The 17,013-nt window shown below is 45.7% G+C and overlaps 1 protein-coding gene across 1 annotated transcript in view; it reads right to left on the reverse strand.

Annotated features, from left to right (window-relative positions):
• RHOBTB2 (Rho related BTB domain containing 2) overlaps window positions 1–16,769 on the reverse strand; it is a 260,721-nt gene extending 243,952 nt beyond the window's left edge. The window contains exon 1 of the mRNA XM_078666263.1: window positions 16,468–16,769. The gene's annotated coding sequence lies outside the window, so the exon portion shown is untranslated. The remainder of the gene's footprint in view (window positions 1–16,467) is intronic.
• Window positions 16,770–17,013: the final 244 nt, after the last annotated feature.

The following is a 17,013-nucleotide window of genomic DNA, read 5'->3' on the forward strand; positions in this document are numbered from 1 at the left end:
AGGGCCAAGGCTGATATTGATTGACTGGATTTGATATTGTGGCCTCAATGGATGTGGGATTTGCTACCGTTGTGCTTACGGGAGGTTGGGCGGTGTTTTACAGCTCCCCCTGATTTGCTTTTTCTGTGTTTTCTGACAGATTCTTGTGTCCATCGCAGGGGTTTGCGGAGAAGCGTGGCTCAATGGTTAGAGCGGCAGACCCTGATGCAGAGGTCTGGCCCGGGACCAGGGTTCAACTCCCGCCTCTTGGACTCAATTTCCCCGGACCTGATAATTCTCGCCTCGGTGCCTAGTCTAATCATGGGTCCCACTCTGTGACTCTGGGCAATAGCTTGCTTAATCTCCACAATGGCCCCAGCAGCGCTTGGATGCCTGGCTTCACCATGGGGGTGCCCAGGAGTGGACATTTCACAGGAAAGCCAGGATAGGTTCCACAGTGGTATGAATACAGCGCTACGAGGCCTCCGGGTAGAAGTGCGCTATATAAATACAATACATTTACATTTACAGTTGCTTGTTTCTGGCGGGGGGGAGTGGGGACCGGGAGCCCGTACGAAAATGCCCTCCTCCATTTTCTACTTTTAGAATTTAGTTAGATGGGGTGACAGGCACACTGCTAGTTGAGGTTAGGCGAAAGCCATATGCAGGGGTGCAGGGTGGGGGGAAGGGTTTTTTGTATTGTCTATATTTTCGTTTCTATGTTCGATATCCTATTCATATCCTGATATTTGGTGCCTTCCTGATGGGTTATCCTGCTTGGTGGATGGACAGGTCCTAGGGGTGGTAGTGTTTGCACGGATTTCTACAATGTGTTGCTTTTTATTGCTGCGAGCTGGTTGCTGTCGCTGTTTTGTCCACTGCTCTACTGTATTACGCTCTCCTGCCACTCGAAATTGCCCTACTCATGATAATCCTGTTCCTATGGGTGGTGGGATTGTGAACAGTGCCGATTAGATTGGACTTATACTTATTGTATTTTATACAGCCGCACGCCAGTAACATCTCATGATTCAGCTTCTGCCTTGGGGGCTATCCATCTAATTCACGCTATATGTTTGTATAACTGTTGTTTATTCCGTGATGTAAGGCACCTGCCGTTGGTTTTTCTTGTTTTTCAATTAATAAAAAAAAAAATTATTAATAAATCGTATTTAAGTGATCTCTATCCTGATAAATGTTCCTATACTGCTCAGAACTGTCAAGCTACCGCCTGATCTCCTTGGTGCAGGCTCTAACTAGACTGGTGCAAACACATGGCAAATCCGCTCAATAGCTATTTGAAAGCGATAGAAAGGCTTCATATATATCATATGTGTTTTGCACCTGTGGCTATGTATGTAAGTAAATTTAATTAGCGTACGAGAAATGCATTCAATCAAATGCAAAATTACTGCTAAATTACAAAATATAGGAACAATTATTAAAACAAAGAATAAAGATCTAATGTGTGGTAATACCATCTGTGTACGTAAACGCTAGCGCTTGTGTTTTTTTGTCACTATTTCACTATAACAGTTTTATGGGGCAGTCAGACTATTATAAAATTGCGATAAGGCCTCTTCTACAGAAGCAAACAATTACAGTTAAAACTTATTTATCTTTGACACAGGCATGTACTGATAACCAAGCATACATTTTATTGTTGCCAAATTATCCCACTTCCTCTTCGAGAAGTTAGTCCTTTCACCAAATTCTGCACACATTGTGCCACTCAATACGCTGCTTCCTCAGAAGAGCTGTGCGCACGTAAGGATGGAGGTTATGCGCAGGTACCAGGATTATACTCATGTAGTAGACTGAACCCAAACAGATAAGACGTAACAGCATACACTGCCCAGTGTAACTCGGTATTTGAAGCCGGTGGAACCAAATTTTTATATAAAACCCGCGTGTGAATACATCAAGGCCTATTCGTAGATAAGATTGGGTTCAATGGTGTGTAAGAATCACTCATGATCTTTCAGTTTTTAGCTTCGCAAGGTAAGTTAGATCTTCTTTTAAGCTACACCCGTTATTTTTTCTTTATTAATACTTTTAAAATGTCATCGACTCTCATCTTCCAAGCCAAATGGTAAGAGGTTGAACAAGGATGACATGGAAGAAGAAAAAAATAAAAGTAGTACCTTAATGACACAGGGATCAGCGGAAGGACATCAAATCAAGCTGAAGCAATCAGTGCGTGGTCCATGCTCCAGCCGAAAGATAATGAAGTGAAGACAGCTTGTGCTGACCAATTAGAAGTCAGCAAAAGGGAGTGACAATGAAGCCAACTAATGTTTAGCAATAGGCGGTTTGCAATCTCCTTGTTGTATACAATATATTTTGAAAGCAAAAGCACATGCAGCGCATGCATTGTCGCAGACGAGACCTAAAAAGACACTGTACGACAACATCTTGCTTAAACCCTTTAGCCGTTTTAATTTTGGGCATTAAAGTACCTCAGCAGTCTAGCTGCATCAGCAGTGAGGTTTCCGTATGAAGCATGCAAATTAATGACAGGAGAATGCTCAGTTCCCAGGTGGTGAACTTTTTCCACAGCATGGGCCCTTTTACCCCTACAAAAGCTGAATTGTAATTAACAAAGCAACAATGCAGCGTCCGATGGATAGACAATGCCTCAAGACGCAGGCGGAGCAAATGCAAAACATAGGCAGATGTTGATGAACCCTTGCAGAATCCTGTTTGAAATGGGATGATTAAACAGTTTGCTTTTTTGAAGCTTTCTAGGTCCAGTAAGTTAGCATTAGGAAAATTCTTGCTTCCTGCTTCCAGCAGCACAGTTAAGTAGCAGTTTACTGCATATGCCGTATCACCTTTTTGATAATTGAATTATAAAACCGCCTCTTTAAAAGTCAAGTATCGGAAATGAATCGGACACTGTCTGAAAGAGGATCCTCCACCCTAAATTCCAAAAGGCAGGATCTCCTTTCATAAATGCCACAGGAATACTATCACGACCTAGAGTTTCACATTTTTAGCTTGGGGTATCAGGCCCACAATAGTATGTGGTCTCCATTCCTTTGCATATCGTCTTCTACTGCCACAGGGCTCGAATATTAATTTCAGGATTGTTATGTATTGCTGCTAAACTGCCCTTGAGGTGTTATTTTCAATTGCCTTAATGTATGTATTTATGTATGTATGTATGTGATGTTTGTATAGGGGTGAACCTTAACCAAATGCAGTGGAGGCCTGTTAGGGGTCAGAGGCAAAGACAAAATAAACAAGCATTGGCAAAGCCACTAGGTCTCGTCTTTATAATGCAAGAGCCGAGCTGTTGGCTTTGCCAATGTTTGTCTGTAAAGCATTCTTTAAAAAAAAAGAGTACAAGAAAAAATATTCAAAATACTAAATGAAAAGCAATCACATATCCTAGGGTATCTTAAAACAGTACATTGCATTCATTAATTTCAATTTTTATAAACAGAAAGATTTATTTTTCAAATACTCGTGGAAAGTCTGTGTTGGACCTGATACTCCTCGGGTAGCTTTTCCCTAAACGTTTTACTTTTTCCGCCTGGGTTTTGTTGATGCTCTTGTGTGGCCTCCAGGCTCAGGGCACTTTCCCACTGAAAATAGAGTGTGAAAGTGCGCAGGCCCCTCCTACCAGTGTTGGGAAGCGTTGCTGTCTATATGCTTTGAAACATGGGCTGGTCTGCCATCGCAGACTGGTGTGTACGCACTGGCATCTATTGTGTTCAAACTCATGAGCAGCCTGCATTTGCAGGCCTCTGTATGTGTGCCCCTGCACCTATGGTGCCACTGATTGCGTGTGCAGACTGCCATCGCTGGTCTGTGCGTGGGCAGTGACACCTGTATTAAACCTTGAGTCCAGTCTGCCATTGCAGATTCGGGTGGGCGCACTTACACCCCTGGTGCTGAGGATTTTGTGTCGAACCTGCCATCGCAGGTCTGTGTACGCACTAGCGCATGTGCGCCCGGATAGTGAAGAATACCTCTGTGTGTTTTCACTACCTATGAGGCATGCTCTTCCCATAGGTTAACATAGTGAAGTGGGTGACATTATTTTGGGCTGCAATAGTGAATTGTAGTGGAGCAGCCTCATGATGCTTCCTATCAATGGATTTGCTATACCAAACCCGTGCCTAAAAAAATGAAAGTGTGTCCTCGTGTAACGTAACTGGAAAATGTGTAAAGCGCTCTGATACCTGATTCGGTTTGGGTCTAGTTCGCGCTATATAAAACTCTGCAAAAAAACCCGTCCCAGTGGTAAAGAGGGTTTTGGCACACCTCGCTTAGAAATGCCACTAATAGAATTTGCCATTATAAACTAATGGGGTAACCCAAAAATCCCTAGGACCTGTGTAATGTTCGGTACGTGCAACAGTAAGGTCCTACTGGCATTTATTTAGAAATAGGATATCCATTTACGTATTAGGATGTTGTTGGCGTGAGAGAGACATATTGAATAAATCACACCTAAAGCTATTTGCAACAGTGAATCATATTTTATATTCTTTTTATACGAAAGTAACATATATATACCTTTAAAAAGATGGTTTCAATATGGTTGCTCCAAAGGAAAGTGCAAAAAGATAGTGTTTAAGAAAGTGCTAGTGTGCAAAGTGATAAGGGAAGAAAGAAATAATAATGATTTGTAAAAAATATTTCTGTCGTTTTCACCAAAGGCACCTGAAAATTAGATAAGCCACTGGGAGAGAGCTGGACAAATCAGGCTCAGGATTAAATGAAATCTCCATAAAGGTCTTCCAAATAAAGGCTGATCCTCACGATTCAGCGTGTAAATGATCTGGTTTCAAAACCAAAAATGCAACGGAGTATAACCGATAAAGACCAATCAATGTAAACAAATGTGATGATACCGTCTACACTCGATTCAATTATAACTGTTTCCCTCTGGGTCATCCTACCTCGAATGACAAACTCGGCTGAATCATGAGGATGAGCCTTGATTTGGATAACCTTTTTGGAGATTTCATTTTATCCTGAGCCTTGGACCAACAGAGCAGGGTGTATCAGAGTTTAACCCCTTCACCTACCCATGGTGCGGCTGCACCACTATAGGTTGACCTACCTTTCACTCTTCTGTCCTGATGAAGACCGCATGCAAGGGCTCAATTGACCTAACGCAGCAGTTGCGTCGAAACGTCAACATTGTTTATTCTAGCCTCGAATGAATGTAACTGTCCCCAGGAATTATATGTTAGGACTTGGCTACTACTTTCTCTGGAATATGGACATTTTCCATCAAACAAAGGATTTGTTTTTTTTCAGACAGGCTCTCTCCCAGTGGCTTATTTAATTTTCAGGAGCCTTTGGGGAAAACTACAGAAATATATGTTACAAATTATTATTTATTTCTCTCCTGAAAACTTTGCACTTGAGAACTTTCTTAAACACTATCTTTTTGCACTTTCCTTCGGAGCAACCATGTTGAAACCATTTTTTTAAAGAAAGATATATATGTTACTGGAGTATAAAAAGAATATAAAGTTTGATTCCCTGTTGCAAAGAGCTTGACGTGTGATTTATTCTATATGTCTGTCTCTCGCCAACATCTTAATACGTAAATGAATATCGTATTTCTAAATAAATGCCAGTAGGACCTTACTTATAGAATATGGACATTTCTTTGCTCTAAGAGTCTTTTGTGCCGTGGTGCCTGGCTCCGGTGGACAACAGGGGTGGGGGAGGCACATCTATGCATTCCCCAGTGACAATCATTAAACCATTGGCATACCACTAGAACAACTAATCTCTGCCATTTGAGGGCCACATGTGATAGAGTGGAGAGAGAGCAATTGACATTTAGCCTCTAGGGGCCAAATCATGGCTCCACAAAAGATTAAGATCTGCATTCCACTGCCCCACAGTAAACAGGCCTACAATTTCCTTCCCAGAACGGAAACAAGCATCCGAGGACCGGCCCGGTTTCGAGGTAACACCTCTCATCAGCCCGGCTAGCTTGCTTCCAGTGGTGTGGAGTGCCTGGGACTTGACTGGGGGAGTGTGTGACATTGATCCACATTCAGTCCATCACTTGTTGTTTTTGCAATTGCCGCCCTAAGTGCGCTGGGGATGCCCAGACGTGGGTCCCAGGCACTCCACACCACTTGGAGTCAAGCTAGCCGGGCTGAAAAGAGGTGTTTCCTCGAAACCGGTCCGGTCCTCGGATGCTTGATTCCGTTCTGGGAAGGACATGGCTTTTGTAGTTCGGACTGGACTGTTCCCATGGGGCAACAGGGTCAGAGCTGATTTGCATATCGCCATTGTCTAACCCAGGGTGGTGTGGAGTGCAAAAAAACGATGGATTTGGGCCCAGATCTTTTGACTGGGGGAGTGTGTGACATTGATCCACATTCAGTCCATCACTTGTTGTTTTTGCAATTGCCGCCCTAAGTGCGCTGGGGATGCCCAGACGTGGGTCCCAGGCACTCCACACCACTTGGAGTCAAGCTAGCCGGGCTGAAGAGAGGTGTTACCTCGAAACCGGTCCGGTCCTCGGATGCTTGATTCCGTTCTGGGAAGGACATGGCTTTTGTAGTTCGGACTGGACTGTTCCCATGGGGCAACAGGGTCAGAGCTGATTTGCATATCGCCATTGTCTAACCCAGGGTGGTGTGGAGTGCAAAAAAACGATGGATTTGGGCCCAGATCTTTTGACTGGGGGAGTGTGTGACATTGATCCACATTCAGTCCATCACTTGTTGTTTTTGCAATTGCCGCCCTAAGTGCGCTGGGGATGCCCAGACGTGGGTCCCAGGCACTCCACACCACTTGGAGTCAAGCTAGCCGGGCTGAAGAGAGGTGTTACCTCGAAACCGGTCCGGTCCTCGGATGCTTGATTCCGTTCTGGGAAGGACATGGCTTTTGTAGTTCGGACTGGACTGTTCCCATGGGGCAACAGGGTCAGAGCTGATTTGCATATCGCCATTGTCTAACCCAGGGTGGTGTGGAGTGCAAAAAAACGATGGATTTGGGCCCAGATCTTTTGACTGGGGGAGTGTGTGACATTGATCCACATTCAGTCCATCACTTGTTGTTTTTGCAATTGCCGCCCTAAGTGCGCTGGGGATGCCCAGACGTGGGTCCCAGGCACTCCACGCCACTTGGAGTCAAGCTAGCCGGGCTGAAGAGAGGTGTTTCCTCGAAACCGGTCCGGTCCTCGGATGCTTGATTCCGTTCTGGGAAGGACATGGCTTTTGTAGTTCGGACTGGACTGTTCCCATGGGGCAACAGGGTCAGAGCTGATTTGCATATCGCCATTGTCTAACCCAGGGTGGTGTGGAGTGCAAAAAAACGATGGATTTGGGCCCAGATCTTTTGACTGGGGGAGTGTGTGACATTGATCCACATTCAGTCCATCACTTGTTGTTTTTACAATTTAGGGATGACATCTGTGGTTCAAAGGGAAACCCCTTAAACCACCCCTAATTTCAAAGACACACAACAGTATAACTACTGGTGCCATCCTTTAGCAAAGGGTGAGATACGCTTGTGGGAACGCTGTACCAAAGAATGCAGACTGTGTGGTGCACATTGCCAAAGGACTCTGTTGTGCCAGTGGAATATTATTGCCCTAGAAGGGGACCACGTGCCCTATATGAATAGTGGCTGGTGTGGGCCGAAGACCTGCTGAAGTGTGGCACCCTGAACTGTGCTCGCCGAGGGCCCATTGGCGGGCCTCCTGTTCTCCCGGATATCCCAGGGACATCAAAGTTCACACCATCTACCTGTGACATCAGGAGAGAGGTGCCTTTTCAAGTGCCCACAACGGCTACTGAATTCCATTGGGTAGCGCGATATGAGCGTGGAACTATGACTTGTGTCTGGAGACCGGATTATCTAGTGCGGAGCCCCAGAAATCATGCTGTGTCTAAGGTGTGTAGTTCCTGTGCTGCAGGGACCCTGACACTCATAAGCATCTAGCTGGGGGTGAGTGGATTCACCGACTGCAGGACCCCACGTGGCCCATTTCGTCGATTGGGCCGCATCTCTCTTGTGTGTCACGCCGACTGCATGCTCATTGCAATTCACAAGGTGCAACCCTCTGAGGTGGGGGATGTACTTGTAGTAGTTCCTCATTCTACCTCATATGGCTCTGCTGAACTTGTGCCTGTTTGTCTGACTGGACTGGTCTGGTCAACCTGTATCATCGTGCACCGGACGTTGTGCCTCATTTCCAGGGAGGTACGGAGTTTACAACTCTTCATTGTGTGTGACCGGAATGGACTGGTGCAACCCATCTCAACATGCACCGGTCACTGTGCCTCATTTCCAGGTAGGTGCGGAGTTTGCCACTTTTTGTTTTTGAGACCTGAAGTGCCTGGTGCGACCCATACCAACGCACACCAGATGCTGTGCCTGGATCGACTGGGCAAGACCCTGATCAACGTGCACCGGACAGGGTGCCTCCTCCTACCAAGAGGCTCCCCTATGGTACTACCCATTTATTGGTTGTTCCCCTTTGACCCTCATCACAGCAAACCAAACGCCCTCTCCACACCTGGCCTCTCCGAAGACATCTTAGCACACTGGGTTGAAGGAACTCTTCCAAGACAATTCAGAAGCGGGTCAAGAGACTGCATGAGACCAATGTGTTTTGAGACATGTGTGTGAACTTCACTAAGAAGCCAGGTTGCCAAGACCTTCCTAAACAGACTTTTCTTCATGATAAAACGAAGAAAGGGAGGAATATCATTCCAGGCCCTAGAAGTGAGATAAGGGCAAATTTGCCCGCCCTTAGTTTTAAGGCAAAACCTCAGTGTCTTCAGAAGAGAAAACTCCTGATCTCAAGGATTGAGAGGGGTGATAAGGCCGAAGCCCCTGAAAAGGTTATAAGGGAGCCACTCCATTGAATGTTCAAAATTCTATAACTAGGCCTTAAAGCTAATGCGTTAAGGGCCGGCTTTAGTGCTGGTGGTGCCCGGTGCAACAATGCGTGTTGGCCCCCCCAATCACTACCTCAGCGGTAACCCACTGACCTATTTGCATTATGTGCAACTTGTAATCTGCATAGTACACATTCTTTGCAACAGGCACATTAGCCTCTGCGTTACTTTTTAGTGAGTCAAAACCTCAACTAGACAAAACTTTGCTCTCTCGCCAGGACGAACATTAATCACAGAAGTTATCTTGACTTTTTGTTGCTTGGAAATTTCTGGAGGAAAAGAACGCGGCAACAGGTGCCTTTAAAACCATATTAAACATGCAAACATGGCACCTCCCGTCAGTCAGCACCCGGTGCGATGGTACTGGCCGTTTCTTGATAGGAAGCCAATGCAAAGCTTTAAGATGGACTGCTACTGATTGACGTCTAGGAACCCCCAAAATCAATCTGGCTACAGCATTTTGAACCACTTGTAAGCTGTCCACCAAATAGTTAGGAACCCTTAGCAATCGAGCATTGACATAATCTAATCTAGCTGTGATACAAGCAGGTATGACTGTTTTTCGAGTGTCAGCTTGAACGAACATCTAAAACCTTCTTTAAGGATCATAGCAATGAAAAGCATTAAAGAAACATCATTTAAAAAGGTTAAGGAAGTGTTGCAGTGTAAAAGGAAATGTGGCCAAGCCCTAATTTACTTTTCACAGGATTCAGACATTTGGTCTTCTGCTGTAGCCTACAGAGCAGATTTATGGCCACCCCGAGAAGTGCCATGCGAAGTACAAGTTTGCCTCAGACGCCAGCTGAATGAGTGCAGAAGATGGCCCTTCCCCCAATGTCATGAAAGCCTTTGTGGGCCAAAGCTTGAGCTTTCATGCAATATGTGGAATGCAGAAGAAAACACAACCTCTGAAATCTGCTTTTCAGCCATGCCCCAGCAAAAATATCCCTGTTGCTGTGAGCTGGGAGGGGAGCAACACACTGTGGTGGGGGGTATTTGAGGGACGAAGCAGCACAAGAAAGAACACTAGCAAACACATTACTTTCCTGGAGTGCTGAATGAAAAAGAAAATAGTAGTTCCTTAAATGTGAGCAGTGGAAGCATACAAGTCAGCAAATCAAAAGGATCATAAGGATGCTATGCTTCAGGGGAGGGAAAACACAAAAAGAGGGAGGCAAGCCCGCAAATAAGAAGCAAGGACATGAGGATGACAATAAAGCTAGCCAAGTGAGCAATGGGTGGGCTGTAAGCCCTACTGTACTGGAGGTGGGCAAGCCACTGAGAGCTCGAGTCAGGCTCGAACGAGAGGCCTTGCCTTTGCTCATCCCAAAATGCTCTTGCACCGTCAAGCCATATTGAGCCGAGCTTTCATATGGCTTCTGCCTGCCACTCATGCTTGAGCCTCAGTGCCAAGGATTAAAGACACATATTAAACTTCCACATCAAACAGAATGGAGAAAGAGATACCTGCCTAATGGCTGGGCTGCACAATGTGAAACAAGAAAACCTGTTATCAGTCGTGACTGCCCTTCTGTGTGATCGTAGGCAAATATTTCATTTCATTGGACCTCATTTTTCTTCATTATTGCAAAAGACAGCACCTACAAGTATGTGATTTCAGAGTGTGTGCTATGGTTTAATAGGCTATAATGTTGCTCCATCTATAATACAAATTTGGGCCACCTTTAGTTTATATAGGACTACTGACTTCTCTTAGTCGACTAATGGCATTGTCTTCAGGATGGGGGAAAAGAAGGTTTCTAAGTTCATGTTTAAAAACTATTCGTTTCAATAAATGTCTTAATGTGGTGATATAATCTGATGTAGTAAGGCAACATGATTCTGCATGTTATATAAATACCCTGTTTTGAATTTTGAGGAGGCTGAGTCATATTTTTACATGATGTTTGGTGCAAAGTGTACATGCCAAATATTTGCAAGGCTCGGCTTGTACACATGCTCTTATAGCCAAGCCAAACCCATGGCTCAGCTCTAGCTCAGTTCTCCCTGTTTACTTCTTGGCTCATCAACTTCTTAGTTCAAAATAGGTCTTTCTCAACCAGACAGCTTGGGCCGCGTCATAGGATCAACCTAAAAAGTGATTTGAGGGAAAGCTAAGTCCTGAGTGTGAAAGTGGACTGTTACGTCGTTGTGATGTATTGTTCTTTAAAAAGGTGTTTCAGCTCTTTTTGAAATTGTACCAGGGTTGAGGCAGTCCTCATGAATTGTGTTCACTATACTGTAGGCATAAAGAGAAGGCATGTTGGCCATTTTCTTTTTATGGTCTGGCTTGACCTCGCAGCTGTCGCCAGAAAATTATGTGAGCATCACTAGAGAGGAGCCTTGGCTCCACCCACATTTAGTGAGCCAGGAGCACATGTTTTGATTGGGCAGAACTTGTTTACTTCCATAAAAGAAGTGCTTGCCCTTCCCACAGTTGTGATCATTTTGTTTATTTATCAAGCTGCCTAAGCATGACCTTTCAGCGACAAACACATGACTTTGGAATGCTATTAAAATATCCTAGATAACTAGATAATTTCTGTTGTTTTTTTTCTGACAGCAGCATCAAATGGTAGGAGGGCATTCATTAACATTTTTAGGCCTGGCTTGACAGTGCAACTGTCACCTTACCTTGTAACCTACACCAATATTATTCTACATTTCTTTTCTGCCACAAAAATACATATCTAGCCCAATGCTAATGAGTTATGCTTCAAATTCCCGAACAACATTCCTGTAAAGCCAGAGCTTATTATTTTTATGCACAAACGTATTCATCTCCAATCTAATGGTGATCTGATTTTGAGTGTTTAAAGAGCCACCAGAGGTTAGGGAAAACACTACAGTCCTAGTACTGACCATGTTCTCCTTGCCTCCCTGCTCATGTTTGGTGCAATCAGTGCCCAGATCTTGGTGAGCAAGGCCAAGACCCAGCTGGATAAACAATGGTCCACTTATCTGTCCTTTTCGTACGTAATTTCGAGATTTCAGTCTGAATCTAGCCACACTTTAATCCTTCAATCATCTTAGGTGGTCTCCTTGAGGGCCTACTGTCTTTGCCACCCAAGGAAGACTTACACTTCCAAATTGCCTTTCTCTGCCACTGTAAACTTAGACTACACCGACCCCCTGTACCGAGGTTACTACATTTTCTCTTAAGCCCTCCAGGTTGTCCAAGGCTAGGTAATCCGCATGAGTACAGGGGATAGTTATTTTTGCCATAAACAAATCCCATTAGCGCCACACTGGCTCCCGTTTAGACTGTTCCTTTATATTGTGCACAATCCATGCTTCCTTGCCATATACACCCAATTCTATTAGGAGAAAGATGCCTTTCTTTGTTTAATTTGCATGCTTCGCCTCACCAAGTGTTCAAGAAAGATTTTGCTATACGATCCACAAGTTGTTGATTTTTTTAAAGGTTTTATATAGCGCTGGCTAGACCCGGAGGTATCAGAGCGCTTTACATGAGTATCAGACCATTGATGCAGGTTACATCGTCACAAAGGCTACACAGTTATTAGAGCATAGCTACATAGTTATATGTTCAGTCGAGACAAACAATAAGGGCATATGCGTAAGGGAAAAAGCAGGCAAAGGGAGCGATTCAGGGGGGAGGGGGTAGGAGCAGGGTAGGTAGACAGCGAATGAAGGAGGGAAAGGGGAGGGGGAGGGTGAGAGACGCCGCATGAAAGAAGAGGGGGGAGGGTGACGGGGGCACAAACCGGTAGATGAGTAAAAGCTGCGTCCCAAGACTGCGACAATGTCTGAGGGTCGGCAGGATGAAGTCCAACGGACCGAGGGAGAGGACAAGAAACAACAAAATGGTAGCTCCATTTGTGCTCCGCCATTTTGCGCCGCCTGTGGGTCATTTAACAACTCTGGGCTTTGGGGTTAGGTAACCTTGTTTGGATGCTGCGGTCCCCTCTTCAGCCAAGCATCTTCCAAGCTCTTCTCTGTCCATCCGTCGGCTCAGCTGTCTTGGTCATGGCGGCTGATTGGTCGTACAGGCAGTGTCCTAGAAACCCCCTTCCAGCAAGGGGGGGCACAAGCTATTCTTCCCTCAGTGGATTAATCCCCAGCCAGGGACCAGGTCCTGTGTGCTCCTAATGATCGTGTTCGGGCCCCAATATGGAATGTCGCATGTGACCCAAGATTCAACACTCCGATGGTGCCCTTCAGCAGACTACTGGGTATCAATACATTCAAGTCAGGGCCATCTGATGCTGCTCTGTGCACTTAGGCTATCTCGCCCCTCCACAGGCCTTCAGGACTTGTCCCAAGGATAGACTCCCTGCAAACCCCGTCGCTTCCCCAGTCTCTGCCTGAACTTCTGGCCACAGCTGGGTATAGGCGTCCCTGATCTCACTGTCTTACCGGCTTCTCTACGTGTTGTCTCGCCATGATCTTGTACCTCCAGTTGCCCCTCTTGTGTGCTTCCTGCGTCTGTTGTTGTAGGCCCCGGCCCTAACTCCGGACTGCTCTCAGGGGGGGACCGCAGATGCAGCCAAACTACCAGGTACAGGACAGAGCAGTTGCACCGCGACAACCCCCACTCTGCAAGATGTCCGAGGCATCAGCAGACGAAATGAGCACCGACCCCTCACGTGACGTCAGCCCACCAAAAAAAGTAAGTCTCACCACACCTGGCACGGGGTGATCCCACCAGCAGGTCTCTCAGGCAAGTCTCCCCGCTCCTTGCTTGGGTTCCAGCACTGGTAAACACACTCCGCCGGGGTCCGGGAAGTGCACAACACCTGCCACACAATCCGGCCTCACCAGCCCGGTCCCCAAGATGGCGACCACACCTCAATTGAATCGGGGCTAATTAAATGACAATTGACAGAACTAGGGTGACCAACCATCCGTAAATTTCATGGACTGCCCGTTATTGGGCCCCATTTCGGTTGTCCATGAGCATTTCTTTAACGGACGCCTTTTGTCCATAATTTTGGGGACGGCAGCAAGCTGTGCTATTCCCCTGTGACAATCGGAGCTAGCTCACACTTCTCTGAGGCTGCAGCAGCCCCTCCCCGACCTCCCTCAGTCCTTGTACGGGCCCGTTGTCATTATGATGTGGCTGATTATCACCTAAAGAATGACAATGGGCCAAAGGTGTAGGGAAGCACCCAGGTTCGGATAAGTGTTTCATGGCCCTTCCTAACTTTGATCTGTGACTCGCAGATCAGAACAGGAGAGAATAACAACCAAATTAAATAAAGCAAGAATAATCACTGTGATGCAGCTGTGTGTGGAGGGTGGGGGTGCAGAAGTAGCGAAACGCAGGACAGAAAGAGAAATTATGATAATGGCAAATCAAAAAGAAGCGAAAGACAAATGGAATGAGAAAGTGAAGGAAGAATAGAATGCAAATAATGAAAGAAAGCTGGAAATAAAGAGATTTAGATTTAACAATGGAAGGAAGGACAAGTGGATGATCAAATGGAAAAAAGGAACACAAAATGATTTTTAATGTGGAATATGGAAATATGAAAAAAAAATGAAATATGAATTTAAAGAATAGAGAGAGAATGAGCGATGAAATGAAAGGATACACAGACAGAAAGATGGAAAGAAAAATAAATGGAGGATGTAAAGAAGAAAGTAGAGAACAAAGGTGGATAGAAAGAAGGACATAAGGAAAGAAAGAAAATGAAAAGAATAAAAGACAAACGTCAATATAGGTAAATGCAGTTTTTGACCACGTTTCTTTCCTGCTGTAAAAAGCATAATTTTGCAATAATCTTGCAAATTTTCATCCGGGGAACAATTTTCACAGACTTCAAAAGGAAAGACCAGTTTAGCTGTCTTTGCTCCTTTATTTAGTGCTATTATAAAGCAGGGGGTATTTTATTTTTCTGGCTACTCCCTTGCAATGGACCCTTGTGTAGTTGCAGCATGTGGCGTGATGTCCTCTGCATAGGCCTAGGGCGAAGCATGCTGCTTTTGTGGAGGAGCCGTGCTGGAGAACTAAGCTACATTTTGAAATATCCGACAGGATGAAAGGCAAAGACTTCTGAGTGCTTTGCGTGCCTGCAATTTTCGGGCCATTACAAAAATGTCTATTTAACTCTGGTGATTAATGAATCTCTTGGAGAGATCCGAGTTTTCACTACTCCCGGTTTTGACTCATCATAAAGAAGCATTGAGGCATAATGCACCTATTGTAAAGCACAAAGTGTAACATGCAGAGCAAAGTATTCCTTTGTATAATAATTGTAAAGACAACCCCAACCACTATGTTATGTGTTATATCCTCAGTTTGTATTTCGGGGTCACTGGAATTATATGATTGTGCAGCTTCAACAATTTTCGCATGAATATGAATTTGCCGCATATGCCACATAATCCATCATTAGCTGAATATATCTGAAGATTCTAATTTAAAAACAGTTTCAACCTCAAATGGATAAAAAATAACTAAAAAGGCAGTGATGTGTTGGAAAGGCCCTTTGTTAAGGTTGACTGGTCACCTTCCTTTGCATATTACTATATTTGGGTGTTATACGGGTACTAATAAGGTGCAACCTATGACCAGAAAGTGTTAACATGTGCCTAAATTAGAAAATAGTATGGTAATACTATGACAAAATTTGCAGCATTTCGCTGCATGAATTCCCTTTTCTTGCCAAATAATTTAGTCAACCCTGCAGCATAATTTGACCCTCCCTGCTGCATAATTCCAGTGGTTCTGCATATAGTACCTAACAGTATGGATGCCACGTGACTCCTACACCTTGTAAGCCCTCATTGCCTTAAGTGACATTTCCTATATATTGATTTACATACTTATGAGTCATTGTCTCTGAACAATAAGTGTGTGAGCTAAAGCGCTCAACACCCTAAATTGGGCTAAGCAGCACTGTAAAATAAATGACATACACATGACCGAGGGTCTATAAAGAAATGAGGGGTACCATGGGAGGTTGATAGTGGGGGAATAGGTGCAAAGGGAGGTCTTTGGTGAAGGGGTGTCATGAAGGGTGAAGGCCTCTGCATCGCCTGCAGTGCAGGTGGGACAACACTTCAAAGGAACCCCAAACTGTAATAAAATATCATATGAAATACCACAAAAAGACCTGCACAGTTGCTCAAAGCTGTGCACATACCAAAACGGTGAGGTGCACGATTGTCTCAACTTGATATAAACTTATTTTGACATGACTTATGTTGGTTGTCTATTTACTTACTTATACACTATTGTCCGACCTCCTCTGATGTGTCTGAAAACGTACCTTTTGTCCCAGATTTCTGTCCTGAATTGTGGCCTTCTGTCCTGAATTTCTGTCCTGAATTTTGACCCTTTGGCCTGAATTTATACACTCACTGTCCTGAATGGGCACCGGTGGCAGTTGGTCACCCTAAACATAACAGGTCTCTGTCTTCGACCACCACTCCCCCTTTGAATCATTGATAACTAGTCCTCCTGACTGATTTATTGGTTCTACCCATTCTGACATGTCGCCTCTGTCGCCAGAGCCTGCCCTCCTGACTTCTTCTCGGGTCCCTCGGTGTCCTCTCGGGTCCCTCCCTCCTCGGCTCCTCTTGGTGTGTGCCTGCCCCCCTCTCCATCTCCGGCGCTCCGTGTTACCTGTATCGTGCCGGCTGCTGGCTCCGTGTCTCCGAGGGCCGTGTCGCCGACCCTCCTCGGTCTGTCAGCCGGTCGCCGGTGGCCTCAGGTCTCCGAGAGCACCCCCGCGTGAGAGTGCTGCGGCCCTCTGGAGGCATGGACCGCGCCCGTCCCTCGTGAGTGCCGGCCTTCGGGGGGGGTGTCCTCTCTGCGCGCGCTGCGGGTCCCAGGCGCCCACCTGTCGGAGCGCTGCGGGTCACCTCTGCTGCTGTGGCTCCTGTGCACCTGCAGGAGAGTCGCTGCTCGTCGCTGGCGTCAGAGGCGGGGCAGGAAGTTTGGGAGGATCGGATGTCAGCGCGTGCTGCCTGCGCTCGGGCCTGGTTCCTCCTCAGATTAGTGCTGCGCGCAGGTCGCTTCACCTGGGAGCAGGAAGTTGGGGCGTTGCAGGTTTCGTGACCCACGGCAAGGACACGAGCTGGAAAACCCCCCATCCCAAGAAGGGACCCGTTTGGGAGAGGATGGATGGAGTCCGTACGTTAGCTTTAGATTTTCCCGGACAGCGGGGGT

Source organism: Lissotriton helveticus, chromosome 11 (genome assembly GCF_964261635.1).
Source record: "Lissotriton helveticus chromosome 11, aLisHel1.1, whole genome shotgun sequence".
Classification (NCBI taxonomy): Eukaryota; Metazoa; Chordata; class Amphibia; order Caudata; family Salamandridae; genus Lissotriton; species Lissotriton helveticus.